Source organism: Falco biarmicus, chromosome 8 (genome assembly GCF_023638135.1).
Source record: "Falco biarmicus isolate bFalBia1 chromosome 8, bFalBia1.pri, whole genome shotgun sequence".
Classification (NCBI taxonomy): domain Eukaryota; kingdom Metazoa; phylum Chordata; class Aves; order Falconiformes; family Falconidae; genus Falco; species Falco biarmicus.
The window spans coordinates 18,890,493-18,906,904 of NC_079295.1; the positions used below are offsets into that span (position 1 = coordinate 18,890,493).

The 16,412-nt window shown below is 38.7% G+C and overlaps 1 protein-coding gene across 1 annotated transcript in view; it reads left to right on the plus strand.

The window, feature by feature from the left end:
• PDE11A (phosphodiesterase 11A) overlaps positions 1-16,412 on the plus strand; it is a 136,569-nt gene that overhangs the window by 72,974 nt on the left and 47,183 nt on the right.

The window sequence follows — 16,412 nt, forward strand, 5'->3', positions numbered from 1 at the left end:
CACAGTGAGAGGTGAGGAAGAAGCTAGAGAAAACAAGAGGAGCTGGAGACTTTACATGCTTACAGTGTGGAAGTTATCCTGTGTTTGCTAAAAAAGGAAAGCATTCACTATCAAGATTGTGCACAGGCTCAGAAGACTGGACCTGAAGGTGAGAAATCCTCTTCTAACTTCTGTAAGTGCCCTGGGCAGAACTGTAAAGTGATGTGTGCTGAACGTATAGCATTGCTAGGGACAAATAGTTATGTGTTCTCTCACTGAATCCTGCCTTGCCTAGCAGTAGAGATGAGGGGGAATGGTGACCTTGCTCTTTCATCACTGCCAGCACTCCAGAGCTGGTTTTGTGGTAGGCTTTGTTTGTCTTTTTCTGCTTGAGGAAGCACTAGGGAAACTTGGTGGCACTTTCCTTGGTTATGAGGAGTCAGCGTTGTAGCTGTCTGGAAGGCTCTCATGGTGGCTGTCGGTGTTGGTTTCCTGTACACAAAGTGCATCGGACATTGTGGCGAGGTCTCTGGGAAAGAAATCTGGGCTATTGTGACCCTGCACTGCTGGCATTGCCTGCTGTGGCTCCCTGGCACCCATCTGGCTGAAAAATAGCTGTTTGATGGTTATTTTGATACTTGGCCGACTTGCTGCTCTCTGTGTCATGAGGATGGTTGTAGTGGAAGGGGGTAGCCATGGGTGATCTAGCAGAACAGATGCTGATGAGTTACCTGGACTGAAGAAGGGCAGCTATTGCTGTTTAGTTACTTGGTTTTTAGATTATTTCCTGAACAATGTCTGTGCCTTAGAACTCTGTATTGATACCTGGCGATAAGGGTATAATATTCTCCCTCCATGGTAGTTACTGGTGCAGTTACCCACCCTTTTGTAAACTGAAGATTAGATTACTGAACTACTGCTGGAATCAAACATGCTGGAAGATTGTTCCAACACTGCAGCCAGCAGAATATACTTTTGTGTGCCTAATAAGTTGTATTTTATGTCTGGCAAAAAGAATGTTGAACACTGTGTGAGAGAGAGGGAAAAGAAAGGGATAAAGGGCCATAAATATTAATATTTTTTTTATATGTATGTGTATTTTGGTTTGCCTTAGAGTAAGCATCTGTAATACAGCTGCTGTGACTGTCAGGATTCAACCACTATCTTTCTACATACCAGAGGGCCAGACTCCTTGGTTGCTGTCAGCCATTGAAAGACAATTCTCTGATGGTCTGTGTAGCTGAAATAAAAGCCTGCTATGTTACTCTTTGGACTTAGATACTAGTGTGATGAGGAGCTATTCTACTTGTTTTCCCAGGTGTCTTCATTAATAGATTTGTCAGTCTCCAGGTAAGAAATGTCATTATCCATTTACCTTGACAGCATATATCTATCCATTTAATGGTTAATGATAAGGTAAAGGGAAGTGAAAAAGCATTTATTCATTAATAACCCACATAAATACATTTTTATAAAGCACATAGATTAAAAAAATGAGAAATATAACCAAACTATACTTAAAGTAAGCTGAGGTATTTTTTTCAGAAAAAATTTTCCCTTTCCTATATCCAGTTGTCTCGCTTTCAATTCCTGACAAAATGAGTGCCAGGTACTATTTGTTAATGCTTTACACCATTGGTTTTGAACAAAACATATCAACAAAAACCCAGAGCGGAGCAGCATGTCTTGTGGGCCTTCAACAGAGAGCTCATCCCCAGAGAAGGCCATCCATCTGTGGGATGAAATTGCTCCCATCTCCCCCGTGCAGAGCTCTGGCAGCAGTCTCCCTGTCAGGGTCTCTAGGGGCATCCTACCCTGAAATCATTGCTCTTTTCTCTGTTCGTTATACTGTTATATTTTGCATAAGCCCTTTGTTATATTAGGGTCATCTTCTAGACTTGACTGGCTAATAAACAATTCCTCCCTCTGGGGGTGTTTGGGGCTAAAACTCCTCTCTCCCTCTGGTGATTTATTGGCAGATGTCAGAGGAAATGTCTGTTATGATTTATCTAATGTTCTGGTTCAGTCAGAACAGTAACAAACACACATGATAGAAACATCTAAATGAGAGTAACGCTGGTAGTTCACTGCTGGCCCTTGACTGACATGGGCCCTAACAGTAATTAATGACTTTGGAGTGACAATACATTTGAGTTAACAATTTTTCAATGTACTACCCCAAACGTACTGTAACTGGACCTCAGCAGCTTGGAAATAATTATATATTCTTCCTCCTAGTTCAAGTCGTTTATTTCCATCTTTGTCATCTTTATTTCTTTATAGTCTTAATAAAATGCTTTACCTTTAATTTTTATTTGCCTAAAATCTCAATAGTATTTTGATACAAAGTGAAAAATTGCCAGTGTACTTGAAGCTTATTTTTCCTCTGGCTTTTACTAGTAAATTAATTTTATTGCAGTGTAGAAGGCCTAGCAAGATGAGTAAAAGTTGATTTTTTACTTGAAATTTTGTCAATAATTTCCTACTGTTACTGGATGAATTCACAAATGTCCCTAGTATCTTCTTTAGAATTAAACGTAATCATTGTGAGCAGGTTCTGTAAAATAAATAATATTTATTTCAGTTGCTATTTATCCTGTCTAAGAATTAATGAAACTACAAAACCCACCACCTTAATAAGAAACCCTTAAGAAATGAATGCCTTTCTCCAGATGCTAGGGTGGGAAAAAGTGCAGAGGACCACTGGTTGTGGAGCTGAAAATGCAGAGGGAAGTTCACAGTATCAAACAAAGAAACATAAGTGTATGATAATGGACCATGTCGTGAAATTGACCTATTTCATATCTGATTTCTACAACATGTCTAAAAACAAAGCAGCAACATAGATTCACATTGAATGGGGGTTTTGCACATTGCTGAAGGGATTCCACTTCTGGTGTTACTAGAATACAGCATTCACTAATAAAAATCTGAAAACCAAGTTTAAAAATGCTTATAAGATTAGAAATTGTTCTATTAATGAATGGATGGGGGTTTTTACTCAGAAGAGAGTTCATTTCTATGAATCATTACTGTAAATATATGTGTCACCCATCCTTTTCATTATTTGCATTAAAGCTTTGGGGATTCATTAGCACTTAGCTAGCAGGCACACATTTCTCAGGAAGCCAGCGCAAGCAGGACCAGTGTGAGCCTCAAATACAGTGTAGGCAGGTGCAACTGCTGACCTGGATGGAGCCACCCACGCAGCCTGCTGCCTGCACCCAGGGGAAGTGGGAATGGAAAATTCACACCTTTAACCCAGTGAGCTTGTTTTAGCAATGAGAGGGGGCTTATCCCTCCAGGTAGACACAAATTGAACTGCTGAGATCTGGATTCAGACCCTGAGCAAATCCCTTGGTCTCTGTAGGTGGTAATCTGGCCTTGGGGAAGGTAATGGGAGGTTTGCCATTGATTTCAGCAGGATGTTGCTGTCTTCAGCTTTGTTTGGTATTTGTAAAATTGCGTAGTGATGTTACCTCTGCCACCTTCCATCTATTTATTCATGGCAAGTCAGTCTTTTGAATAGCATTTTCTGACAGAAATCCCTGAAAAAAGTTAAAATTTAAGATCCAGTCCTCTTTCTATGCCAGTTTAAAATGTAGGTTAAGTGAAAACTTGAGTTGTCATGCAGTGTAAAATGGGTCCTTTTTCCTGAAAATGTGTAGGGTTTATGATGGGGGGAAACATATGGAAGCTTAATTGATAGAGTTTCAATAACAGGCAGTTGAATCAGAATTAATTATTAATCAGAATTAATCACGGGGTATCTACCATTACTCCTCTATTTGGGATATACGCTGTACTTCCAGGTTCTAAGAAAGATGATGTGAGTTCTGTGAATTATTTATAGGATTAAAACAAAAGCAACGAAGACATACAACTTATAGTAAGTATTGTTTGTAGACTCTCCATTGCCAGATTATTTTATATTTATTTGCTACTAAGTATTTTTCAACTCTGATATATTTTTTTAGATTTAAATTCCGATGGCTTAAAAAAAATAAAAATATTTAAATCAGATAAACTGCTAAATTCATGTAAACTGCATAATATTTTTTAGGTTTTCTGATACGTGCTTCATTACTGTGGTAGGTAGATTTCTGATACCATGACTGTAGATGCAGGGAGAAAAATTAAACTTTACTTTTTGTGGCATTTGCATGTAAACCAAAATTCACCTCAAGTGCAAACATTTCTTGCATATCTGAAAATGTCTTAAGTCTTGAGCCTGGTTTATCATAATGCTTCTCCTCACTTGCATCTACATAACTACACTAAATTCAAACTGAATTTTGGCAGGATAAGCTAAAGTAATGCAGCAATGAATCATGCCCATATCAATATTCATTTTATTTTTTTAAGAAGTTAGAAATAAGTATGATTTTTAAAAGCTATGGCAACTCAATTCTCTCATCTTTTAGGCTTAAAAGACAATTCCATTATTTCCATTGTGTACTAGCACTACTGTTTAGCTATAAGCATTTGTATTACTGGAATAGAAAATGGAAGACTAGCAAGGTCTGATTAATCTAAGATTGATGCTATCCTATAGCATTGTCCTGTAGTGCACTATTGAAATACAGGCTCTCCAAGCCTAAAAATAGGTGTCTTTTTGACAAATCTAGAAAGCCAAGATACGTGAGTAAAGAATGCAGAATTGTGTCCAGAACAGAGTATTTTTAGCAAGAGTTACTGACTTCTGAGACTGTAATGAACAAGCCTTGTGACTTAGCAAGCAGTCCCACAAACACACATCACCTTTAAATTTAGCTAATATAGTTTCCAAAGAGAATATGTAAACACTGTCCTATTATGGGTAGTATAGAAGAAGGTATTTTTAAAAAGCTAACCTAATTGTGCAGCTGTGAATGGTATAAATCAGATCAATATTTAATGACTGTGATGCATTATTTATAGCCCTGTGAGAGATTCCCTTTTTTAGGTCAAACAGCACACAGGAGAGCTACACAACAGAAAATAATGTATCACCTGCTTTACAGAATCTTTGATTCAAAATATAGCGTGAATAACAATTCCTGTATTTCTCAATTCTAGTAGCCTGAGGTATGGCTAGTTAAGACCTACCTCCGCACAGGGAGGCTTTTCTGTCTTTCTTAAAAACACAAGGTATTTAACTAAGGAACGACGGAAAGAGTTGAAGCAAAAAAGGAAACAACTGTTAGGAAGTACTTTTTTTCCTTTTGAGAAATGCACATGTTCACAAGATGTAAACCACTGGTTTTTTTCCTCTGTTTTTCTACATGCACTGCCCACATAAGACAAGACCTAAAGTGCAGTGTTGAGTTTCATAATTCATGAAACTGAGGTCTTTATTGTATTACATTATTTCATACACTTTTACATGTGCCTATGTCTTCAGTTGTCATGGAAACAAGTCAGGAACACATTGAATACACTGAAAATTATTAAAAATAATAAATAATGATTAAAAGTAAAATACTGGGGGTTTTATACTAGTTTTTGAAATGTGAGGCTGTCATCTGTTGACGTCAGGCTAGTGCTCTGTAGTTCAAAGATATATAGCAATAATTTTTTTTTTTTTCATTTCAGTGAGGGAGGGCATAGAGAGCAAGAGTAGGGAAAGATTGTTCGTGGTCTTTTCTCATACAGTGTTTAGGTTTAGGGGTATCAAATTAAATTATCAGGGTACAGATTTTAATCTGACTAAAGATCTCTTCGGCAAACGTGTATTTAAACTATATGACCTATCACCATGGATGTTATGAGTTAAAAATGATGAATTAACAGAAGAAAAAGGCAAACAATGGCAGTTGCATGAAGATAGTCGTCTGTGGCTCAGGAATTTTCTGAAGTGCAGCTTGCCAAAGTCAAGAGGAGTGTACCAAGGAAGTGTTTTCTCAGTTCTCTTCCCTGCTCTTGGTCAGTCTCAGAGCTAAGGTACAGGATTTGGAAGGACCTTTGGTCTGACACAACACAACTTTATGTTATTAATCAGTGCCTTCCAACACTTTCCAAGCACTGCTTGGAAAAAAAAAAAAAGGAAACTACATTCTTTGCATCACATTTTATCACCCAGAAAAGAGATCATGCCTTCTCTGTTTAAAATTAGATGTGCTTTGACTTGATCATTACTGTCATAAATCTCAGAAACTGCAGATACCAGGGTTTGATGAAAACTCCCAAGTCTGCTGAATTGTTTTAGTACAAGCTATTTTTCCTTTCTCAACCACCTGCCTGTGGAAGCACTTCTGGATTGTCCTGCTAACGTGTTCTTCAGCTCCTTGTCTCAGTGCTGGGACCTGTGATTCTGCATTTTATCAGAAATAAATAAAGTGGGATGACTTCAGTCTGTCAGAGGCATGAGAGGCAACTGTTTACAAATTACTTTAGGAGCTCTCCTGCTGAACTAGGTGTCATACTACAGTGTCTTACCCTAAGCCTAGGGATAGTTAATAGAAAAAACTAATGGGAATTCTGAATTTTCTTTCAAAAATTTAAATATTCAGTTTTATTGAAATGTCACCAGTTGAATTTACTGGCCTCATAGTCGATCAAGATGAGATTAACTTGCTGCAAAAGGTCACTGAAAGGATTCCTTTTGTATTTCTAGTATGACCACATGTATTATTTCCAGGTGAAAACCTGGAGCTCCCAGAGTCAAATGTTTTCTTCCCTCCATGGCAGGTGAAATATGAATTATCTGGGATAATTCATATTATGGAGGGAGGGTTTACGAGTGGTTTAACCTGGTGAGGCTACGATGCTGAGCTGCTCTCTGAAGGAGCCAGCCCTCTTTGTTGGCTATAGAGGGGTAAAGGGTGTTATAGTGGTCATGAGGAGTACATCCACCTCGTCTGCCCAGCTCTGAACATGTGTAGTCTTAACTGGGCATATTCCTTGCCCTTACGTTGTCATATCAATGGAGCAGGGCAAGGCACTTCTTCATTTTTTGGTTTCCCATCTGCAAAGAGGGGACAGGGATATTAAAATATCTCTGTAAAAGACTTAAACATTTTTCTGACTGCAGGAGATTTGTATTGTGCAACTGTGTTGCATGTGTATGATAAGCCTGCACCAAACCAGTTTATTTTGTAGTGTAGGTGATAAATTCTGTTTTTAAAAAATCTTTCTTTTGAGGAACAGCTATATATGATTTGAGACATTTAAGGCAAAAGACAGAAACCTGTGGCCTGGAAGCTAGATAAAGCACACAGTTAAAGCTAGATAAAACACACAGTTTAATCATATATTTATGCCTATACAAATTTTTTTTCTGTTCATTTATGAGTTTAGCACTGGTCATTAAATTTTTTGAAAGGGATAGGCTTCCTTCAGCAAGGAATATATTCTGGTCTGTGATTTAATTAGGGCAAGGGCATAATGCAGATGTCAATAAGGAACTTCTGTGGAATTATTTTAATATGCACAGGCAAAATTTATTTATTCATAAGTATTTATGCTATAGAGAATAATTTCTGAATACATTTACACTGTAGGTTAAAAAGAAGGGAGCATAAGGGTTAGTGTTGGAAAAATTTGAAAAGTCAATATTGATATTCTGACTGCACAGTAAAGATACACAGTAACACACAGCTATGTTAAATAATACGTGACTACTTCTAAGGTCAGCTACTTCATTGCTAGACCAGAGCCCAAATCACCTTGTTAAATACCTTAAGGAGTAATAAACTTCAATCACTGAAAGTAACAGAAAGTGAAAATTACGTGCATGGTCAAAATCAATCTCTTCTGTGAAGCTGAAATAGATTTTAACAGATTTAGATAATAATTCTAAGAATTTCTGCTGTACTCTAAAATTCTTTTACAGTACTGAAAAAACATTCTAAGTAGTTTAAAATATTACTGGCTTATTGCCTTTAATAGTGGCTGGTTTTCAGTTTCTTAGTAATTATGCACACTAGTACAGTGGTACTTCAACAACAAATTTTCAGCAGAGGAGTAATAAAACATTTATGGTTATTAATTTACCCATACTAAAAAAAGTGTGCTGCTGCTTTGCTGCTCTTAAATACTGGATTTTGTTATTTACATGGCAAGCTTTGTATTTCTTGCATCAGTTTTCATATCCAAAACCACAATTAGTCCAGGACTTGAGAATGCTTCTAAAAACAAATTAGAAATAGCAATTGTTGTGGACATAGTATTGCTCACAAGTGGAGGTGAAATGATCTATTATCCAACAGACCTGTTGTTTGTCCCTCAAACTGATCAGTCATCATACTCCACAAGAATTTCTTGTCAGCTAGAAAGCACCAAGGAATAAATACAGTTCAACATTGCTAACACCATTAAGCCAATGACCATGCAAAAAAGTGGTAAGGCATGGAATACATCTAAAATGTCATACAAGCCTGAGGAGTATCTGATGAATGACTAAAAAAACCCTCAACACTTATCAAATAATAAAGTAATATGCTTCAGTTAGTGACAGATTTGGGAATTTATATTTGGAAAGCTTTTCAAGCAGGAATTAAAAATTATCTATCAAAGACTTGTGCACTTATATTGGACCAGAATAATTTAAAATATTGGGGTACTTCAGCAAACGATGATACTTCAGAAGTTCTTCACTGTGGGTTTATCATGGTTCTTTTGTCCATCAGTAAGGAACAAATTATTCCCCACAAAGTTTATAGACATCCCTGGGGCAAGCCCTGTATGTGACAGCTCATTGTTCTGAAACCTGCGTTCCCAGACTGGCCCAGTAAGACCATTGTTGTGTTTGTTGTAACTTGTGGAAAAAATTCTTCAAAGAAATCCAGAAAAATACCATAATATTTCACATGTGAAATTATTCTTTATTTACCTGTGCTTGGATTCCTTTTGTAGCCCAGCAGACTGACAAGTTATAACTGGGAATTTTCTCATTAAAAAATCAAGTTGCTTTTCACCAAACTTTGTCTGGATAGACATTTTTTAATTGGCATTATTAATATCAATGTTGATTTTAAAATTAAACAAACACTTTACTAGTTGTACTGATTTTAAAACCAGGAAAAAATCTTTTGTTTTCCCTAGCATAATACCCTACAAAGGGAAAAAATACTTTTCTTTGTTTGTTACTGTCTCTATACAGTGTTCTGTCCACAAACAGTTGTTTGTCATAAATGTTTACTGGTATCGATTTTAAATTATTAATGGCAATATTTCTAAAGGCTTTTCTTTTTACAAAATATTTTACAAAAGGAAATATAAATGTCCCCCAAAGGAAGAAGGCAGTGTCCTTTAGAGGCTTTTGTCATTGCCAACGAGTTGATATTAAAGCTAGAACCTTCTTATAATTTAAACTCCCAGAAGTGAAAAATGGGAAACAGACGAGAAATGTTTTTCTGAGATGAATCTGTTTGGCCACTGGGTGCCATCCTTGCTCCACTTTAAAGCTGATTGCCTAGCAGCATTTCTGTTAAGCTGTAAAATCCTGAAAAAGGTAATACTAGTGCAATTTCACACCATCATAATGTTTGTATGTGTGCATGTAGTAGAATATGTTAGCAGCACAGGCAGCAGTGTCCTTTTTGTGTGAGTCACCAAGAGACTCAGGAGAAGTATCTTCACAGGTTCAGCCGTGTTACATGCACAGTCTTATATCCAGCAATTTTTCTTTGCATTCCTCCATCAGCTGGTAAGAGCAAGGCTGTGCTGAAAGACCTATTCCCACCCATGAGTGTGTGAGTGTGCAGTATTAACTTAGGCTTTGGGATTATCTGAAGGAAAAAAATTACATGGATGCACCCTTGTTTTCTAGATCAATACACCCCTAAATTTATATTTGGGGTGTATGGCTCCGTGTCACCCAAGCAAAACTATATCTGGCATATATTACGTAAAAAATATTTGTGATTACAGCCTTCTACAGGTTATTTATTATGCTGTTTCATTGTCTGCCTAGAGGGGCATTCCTCCATTGTCTGAGTCTCAGGAAGTCTCATGTTTTAGTCTGGGCAAAATCCCAGGCAGAATAAATGTACTTTCTAACAGAGAAATTTGTCAGTAGTTGTGCAGTTTTAGTCTTTCAAATTTAAAGTGTAAACACTTTAAATGTATGAGAAATAGACTCTAGCACTTGTCTTTCTTGCTGCAACTGTACGGAAAACGTGCAGATTGTACTTCAGGCAAAAACAGGAAACTGAGTATTTTATGAGGCCATTTCTGTGAAGTGTTCCGTCATCGTGTGCTTTGTGACCCAGCTCTGAACACACATGCGTGTGCACACCCACCCACCCTCCAACACGCACACATGCCACCCACCCCCACCATACATCACCTTTAGGCACACCAAACAGGGTAACTCAGCTAACCCTGCTTTCTGTGCTGCCATGCGGCAGCTTATGTTTTGTCCCAGGCATACAACAAGCTTATGGGCACACAAAAAACCCCATCCCAAAACAACAAGAAAAGATTTCTGTTCATGGCCTTCATAAACTCTACTGTTAAACTGATTTCAGGTATCTCTACTTGTGTTATCTGCACTGACCCTGAAAGAGACCTGTTGCTGTGGGTGGCAGTAAGGAAAGGTTGTGGCATAATGACAGCAACCCCATGGTAAGTTGTGGCAAGACCCGGTCTGTCGGGAGTGCCTGCCCCAGGGTCGCATGGCAGCAACCTGGGGAAGGTGCTGATGAGCTGGGTGCTGCGTGGCACAGCGGTGCAGTAGGGTCCCAGATCCAGCTCCTTGCCTGGCTGGTTTCTCACTTACCTGTACATTAGCTACCTGAGTCAGTGGCAGCACCCCACTGCTTTTTGCCAGGCATGGACAATCCTCAGGGTCCCTAAAATGGAGTCACGCAGACAGACCTCTTCACGGAGATTTGTACCCCCTCGGCTGATGCTGCGGCCGCTCTGCAGCACTGTCTAAGCATAGGATAAGATGTTCTATTCAAAACAGTAATTTGGCAGATGCAAGGTGCCTAGAAGAAAAGGAACAGTTGCATCAGTCAAATATCGTAAGAGTATTTTAATAGGGGCCGGTTAGCATGTACTGTAGGGCCTTCATTAAGAACCTCACGAATGACAAGCAGCAAGTATTTATGGCTGTGTTGCAGATGAAAGCAACTTTTGTTTAAAGAAAAATTATAAAGCTAGTAATGTGTAGGTAGCAAGTAAAGAGCTGAAACAAATATTTAAGTACCTACTGTTTTTGTTGAAAGAGCAAGTACTTTTTTATATATTTTTTTTTGGCAGAAAATGTGTTGATTAGGCTGTGTGCTGTGTGAACTAGAGCTCTGTGCTGCTGTGTCGGGTGGGTGCGCAGGCTGCCTGTTGGCCTGCTCCATGGGGTGCAGGGGGCAGCGGGGGAAGTGCATTCGCATTCTGCTGGGAGCGGACTGGCGTTCATGTTCACATCTGACCGGCAGAAGCCTTGCCCAGGATAACTCTCCTGGCTTGTTAAAACTGTAGCAAGATGAAGCTCTGGATTTTTTGAGAATGCTTTTTTGGGCAGCCCTGCGTGCTCCTAGGGTGTGATTTATGGATTCAGAATAGGATTTAAACCTGCAATCAGAACTTGATGAAAACTAAGGAGAAAAAGACAAAAACATGTTTTAAGGATTATCACTGCAATGTTCTCTGTAGCTTTTCTGTAAATGTATGTTGTAAGTTTGAAGGTGTTTTCAATATTATTTATTGCTATCTGACAGTATTCTGCTATAGCTGTCACTCTAGCGGGTCTGAAATAGGACTTCATCCCAGTGGAGCAGTTGCCCGCTCATATATTTGCATAACTTTCACCACCAGTCACTATACTGCCAGCCTGATTTGTCGCAGGTGCTCAGAAAGAAAATTTCAGTGGCCAGCAGGAACACAGTCCAGCCCTGTTGCTGTGCATTCCTGCAGCACCACCACGGCCCCACAGTGGCATGTGACCAGTGGTCCTGCAGATTGGCTCAGGTGCTGCTGGAGTACACTGGGATAGAAAAAATAGCGTAATACCAGTGTATACACCATTGTGGCACTGGTGGGGCTTTTTAGGTTTTATTGTTTCTTTTTTAATTTTTTTGTGTGTCTGTTCTTGGTAATGCCTTCACTTCTTTCTCCCTCACATACTTCCTCACTCCATGTGTCCAGCTGAGAACTGCAGGGCACAGCTTGGACTGTTTGCCACCAAAAGAGCCAGTTCCATTCTGTGCCTTCACATCATGTCCTCTGTGAGAAGAACCCTGACCCTGTTCCTTCAACCCATAATGAGGTTTTTCCTCTTCTGAGTCTTCAAGGAAGCAGTCAGAGCCTTCCTTCCCCATCCCAGGTATCACTGTGGGGGAGAAGACTATGTTGCATCCCTCTTCCCTCACCCTTACAAATTTATAGGCATGAGGCAGCCTGCATTACCCATTCTGCTCTTCATGGGAGCAACAAAGCTGACTGCCTACCAAAACCAAGCAAGGCTGTTGTGGGAAATAGCAGCTTGCATGCCTCGGCACTTTTGTATCAGGGAAATACTTGCCCTAGGTTTGCTGCTTGTGTTTGTTTAAAATTCTGGGACGGAGACTGAATAGAGTCCTTTGTATGAGCTTCTCATCTGCACCAATGGCCATAAAAAGTCGACAGTTGCTAGCCTGTAGTATGTGACACACTGGTTATTTCCTAATCACCATAAGCCAAAAGGACGTGAACACTCCCTGGTGCGCCTCAGGAGATCATTGTGTCAAATGTGCATGCCCTGTAAAACTCCAGTCCTAGGCTGCTGTGGTTATGGACTTTGGCCTTAAGAATAATAGATGCTCAGACCATTAATTGCTTTTATTTTATGTCTCTGCTCTTTTAAAATAGAAATTTCTTTTTCCTTTTATAGGCTGCCATATATTTTATTTCTGTGTACTAGGAAACACCTTTAACATCCAGGATTGATTCTTAGCAATGTAAATAACGTATTTTGTGTCTTCTGTTACAGTTTGTAACAAAATTTTAAATGTAATATTTTTATTCTGAAATTGATTATTCCTTTTGATGCATCCCAGTTTCAGAAAGTGGCATGTTCAGACAGGATTGATTCACTGATCCAGAAAAATTCAAATACTTTTAGCTTTTTAGCTGTAATTCTGGGCTTACCTTTGGAAATAGTATGTATAATTCTGTAATGACATATCTTCCCTTGTCCTTTTAAAAATAAAATTATAAGATGACAAATCCTTTCCTCGGGCACATATAGCTTTATACCAAAAGCAGAAAGTAAATACCATACTTTTGTCCTAAGCTCACAGTGCATGATAAAAAAACCAATCCAAAATGCTATATTTGATAGTGATATATGGCTTAATGACTACTTATTCTGATAAAAGCAGCAGAATAAATAGCTTTCTTAATGCCAAGAAGTTTCTCTTTTAATTAAAGCAAATACCAGTATCCATACTAAGCAGTAGTTATGTTTGGTAAATGGTCAAGCCAATATAACTTTTTGAAACAAGACTAGATGTAACTTTCTTTGTTCCATATTTCATGTCTAAATTACATGTTATACTGTTAATTTGTCAGTTGAGGATAAAGCAGTATGCACCACATATACATGCTTCAGCTGCAGATTTTGAAGCTGGATGCAGAAGTAGCATTATTCTCAGTTTACAGATGTAAAACTTTGACTAAAGCAAGGAGTGACCTTTTCCAGCAAAGGGCCCAGATACCTACTGTGGGACTTCAGGCAGAGTTTGGGCATTTGATTTCACAACTGCAAGCTCTGCTTATCTGCTGCGTTACACTGAAGAGGTTTAAAAGACGTAAATCATGTTTCAGGGATTGTTGATGTCTTTGAACAGTTTGATGGATAAAACATTCAGACAGTCTGGCACACAGAAACAGGGAGTCTGGTAGATCTGGCGGTGGCAAAGCATGTTGATGTGGCAGTGTTGTGGTCTCCTTATCTCATGTTTTTGTCCAATTGCTTTCAGATGAGTCCAAAGCCCCACTCTTGTCTCATTCCAGTCGCCAGTTGTGGTTATCTGAGTATCCCTTCATACAGTGACCTCATTCAAAGAATTGGAATTTGGTGAAAGCAGTTGAGGGACAAATAAAGTTGGGGGATTTTAACCCTGCTTGACCCAGGGGTGTTGGACTGGCTGGTCTCAAGAGCTCCTTTCCAACCTAAGTGATTCTGTGCGGTTTCACTCCTGAAGGCGGCAGCAATGTTAGTGTGATAATCACACTAAAAATTCATTAGAATCAGAATCCAGAGGTTAATACATGTACATACTTGAAGTCTCTTCCATACCTACTCTCCTTTACTGTAAATATTATAAAATTTACTTTAAATGCTGCTGTCCTGCTTCTGCTGCGGTTGGTCATTGGAAAAGAGGTGCTAACTCAGCACTGTGAAGGGCAGAGAGATGCCAGCCGCAGTCTGCAGTAACAGATGGAGGTCTTTAAAAACCAGGTTGCTCTGGGCATTAAAACATCCCTGAGCTGAAACATTTGATTCTTTCCCCTTTGGAGAGAGTAAGAAATGTGTCAGACTAGAACATGACAGGCTTTGGTCTTCCATGGCTATGAAGAAGTGCAGAATTTGTCCACTACTGGTAATAACTGACTATAAAGATACATTTTAAAAATGCCTGTGGCTATAAATATAATCAAGTATTTTAGAGGCCTTTATGTGTGGAAAGAACCCTTTACAAATAAAAATCTTTGCCATCAGAAAATACTGTCTCCAGTATAGTTTGATAGAAGAAAGAGACATAAAGAAGGCCTTACATTTAAATATTCTCCACTTTGATGCTTTCTGTGCGGGTTTTGATGATCAGCCTTTAAGGTTTTTCAGTTCCTAATCTTCTGACAGAGATTCTAGGTGAAGAGATACTTGAAAGGGTAGTCTTATTTTTTGGTGTATATCACGTTGTCTGAAGCTCCAGTTTTGCTATAAATGAGGTCTAGATCCTGACACACTATTGAAACAGTACATGAGCTCCTGACTCAGATGGTGCTCCCGGGAGTTAAGAGGCATACCATATTGTTTTGCCGTTCTTTTGCTACATCGGGACATATATTCCATGGGATATCTTTATATGTGTTAGGTACATTCAAGTTTCTTAATACTTTTTTCCCATCAGTCTGGCGGTATTTTCTGATTAGGAAACCTTGCTAACCGTTCCACATGTCATTGTCGATAGGGCTATATGGTAAGTGGACTATATTCAGTAGCTGAAGTTATTGTTACAGAATAGTTCTGATATCACATGGGAAAGAAGCTGAGCATACCAATTGGCAGAACGTGCTATTATTTTTTCACAAAGCTATACTAATATACTTATCAGTAGGTTTCAAGATGCTTTCCTTGCATAATAGGCACAGATGTCTTATCCAAACAGGTAGTGAACTGAAGAACGGAGTTTAAGGTGGCACAGCAAAGTAGGATTTCAGTCTAGTGTTTTCTGTGTTTAGCTGGACTGCTTCCATGGTAGTGAACGATTTTACAAGGAGAAAGAATGTTTTCTGAAGAACCCACCAGTTTCCTTACATCTAACTTTATTACTTTATCAAATATGGATATAGAAGATTGTGAAGAGTATGGTATTAGAAGAGCTAGTGCAAAATCATTTAGTAAGCCTTCCCTGTCAATCCATGGGATGTTATTTTTGTCCTGTGTTCTTAGTATCAAATGGGATCATATTCATATATTCATATAAATGTAATGCTGAATGAAGTTACTACAATCAGGCCCTTGAGCTGTAGGTGCCTTCTGTTTAAGAAACTCCTTAAGCTGCCTATCAGTGTGTGCCAATTTGTAGGAAATAATGATGGAATAAGAGGATTATGGCAAGATGAGACAAAATGTAATAACCACCTTGAAATTGTCCTCTCTCCATCACTGACGCAGACTGTCATTCTGCTATAGGAGGCCACATTCTGCTATAGGAGATCATTAAATACCCAAATTGATATTTGGTCCTGACATGATACAGTTTTTCCCTAAATATAAGGAGTTACCTCGCTCTGACCATTTTTTTATGCTGGCAGCACATGACCTGTCTGCTGGTCTCCACTGGCAGTACATTTGACTAGCTGGAACGAAAGGCTTTTGCTTAGTATAGCTTTCACATACTGAAAACTAGGCTTCCAACTCACACAGGAAGTTTGGTTTGTAAAACTGTGTGGACCATTAGGGAAATCCATAAAGTTTCTTCCCTGTTCGGAAGGACTGGTAATGTGTTTCCAGATCCTAAAATAGTCACACCTATCATGATCTTATAGCAGCTATCACACCTACAAGTTATTCAGGGCAGCAAGCTTGCCCCACTTCCTTTCAGCCAACTCCAAGGGATCATTCTTGTACTATTTATAACTATAAACTGGTTAAAATTTAATTTGTAAGAGGACATTGAATGGTATATGCTTTCCACATGTTTTCTCAATAGCAGTATTGACCATTAGAAAAGTACTGCTGTGGTATATGGCAGAAACTGAAAGCAGAATTGAAAGGAAAACAATTTGCAGTAACAACCAAG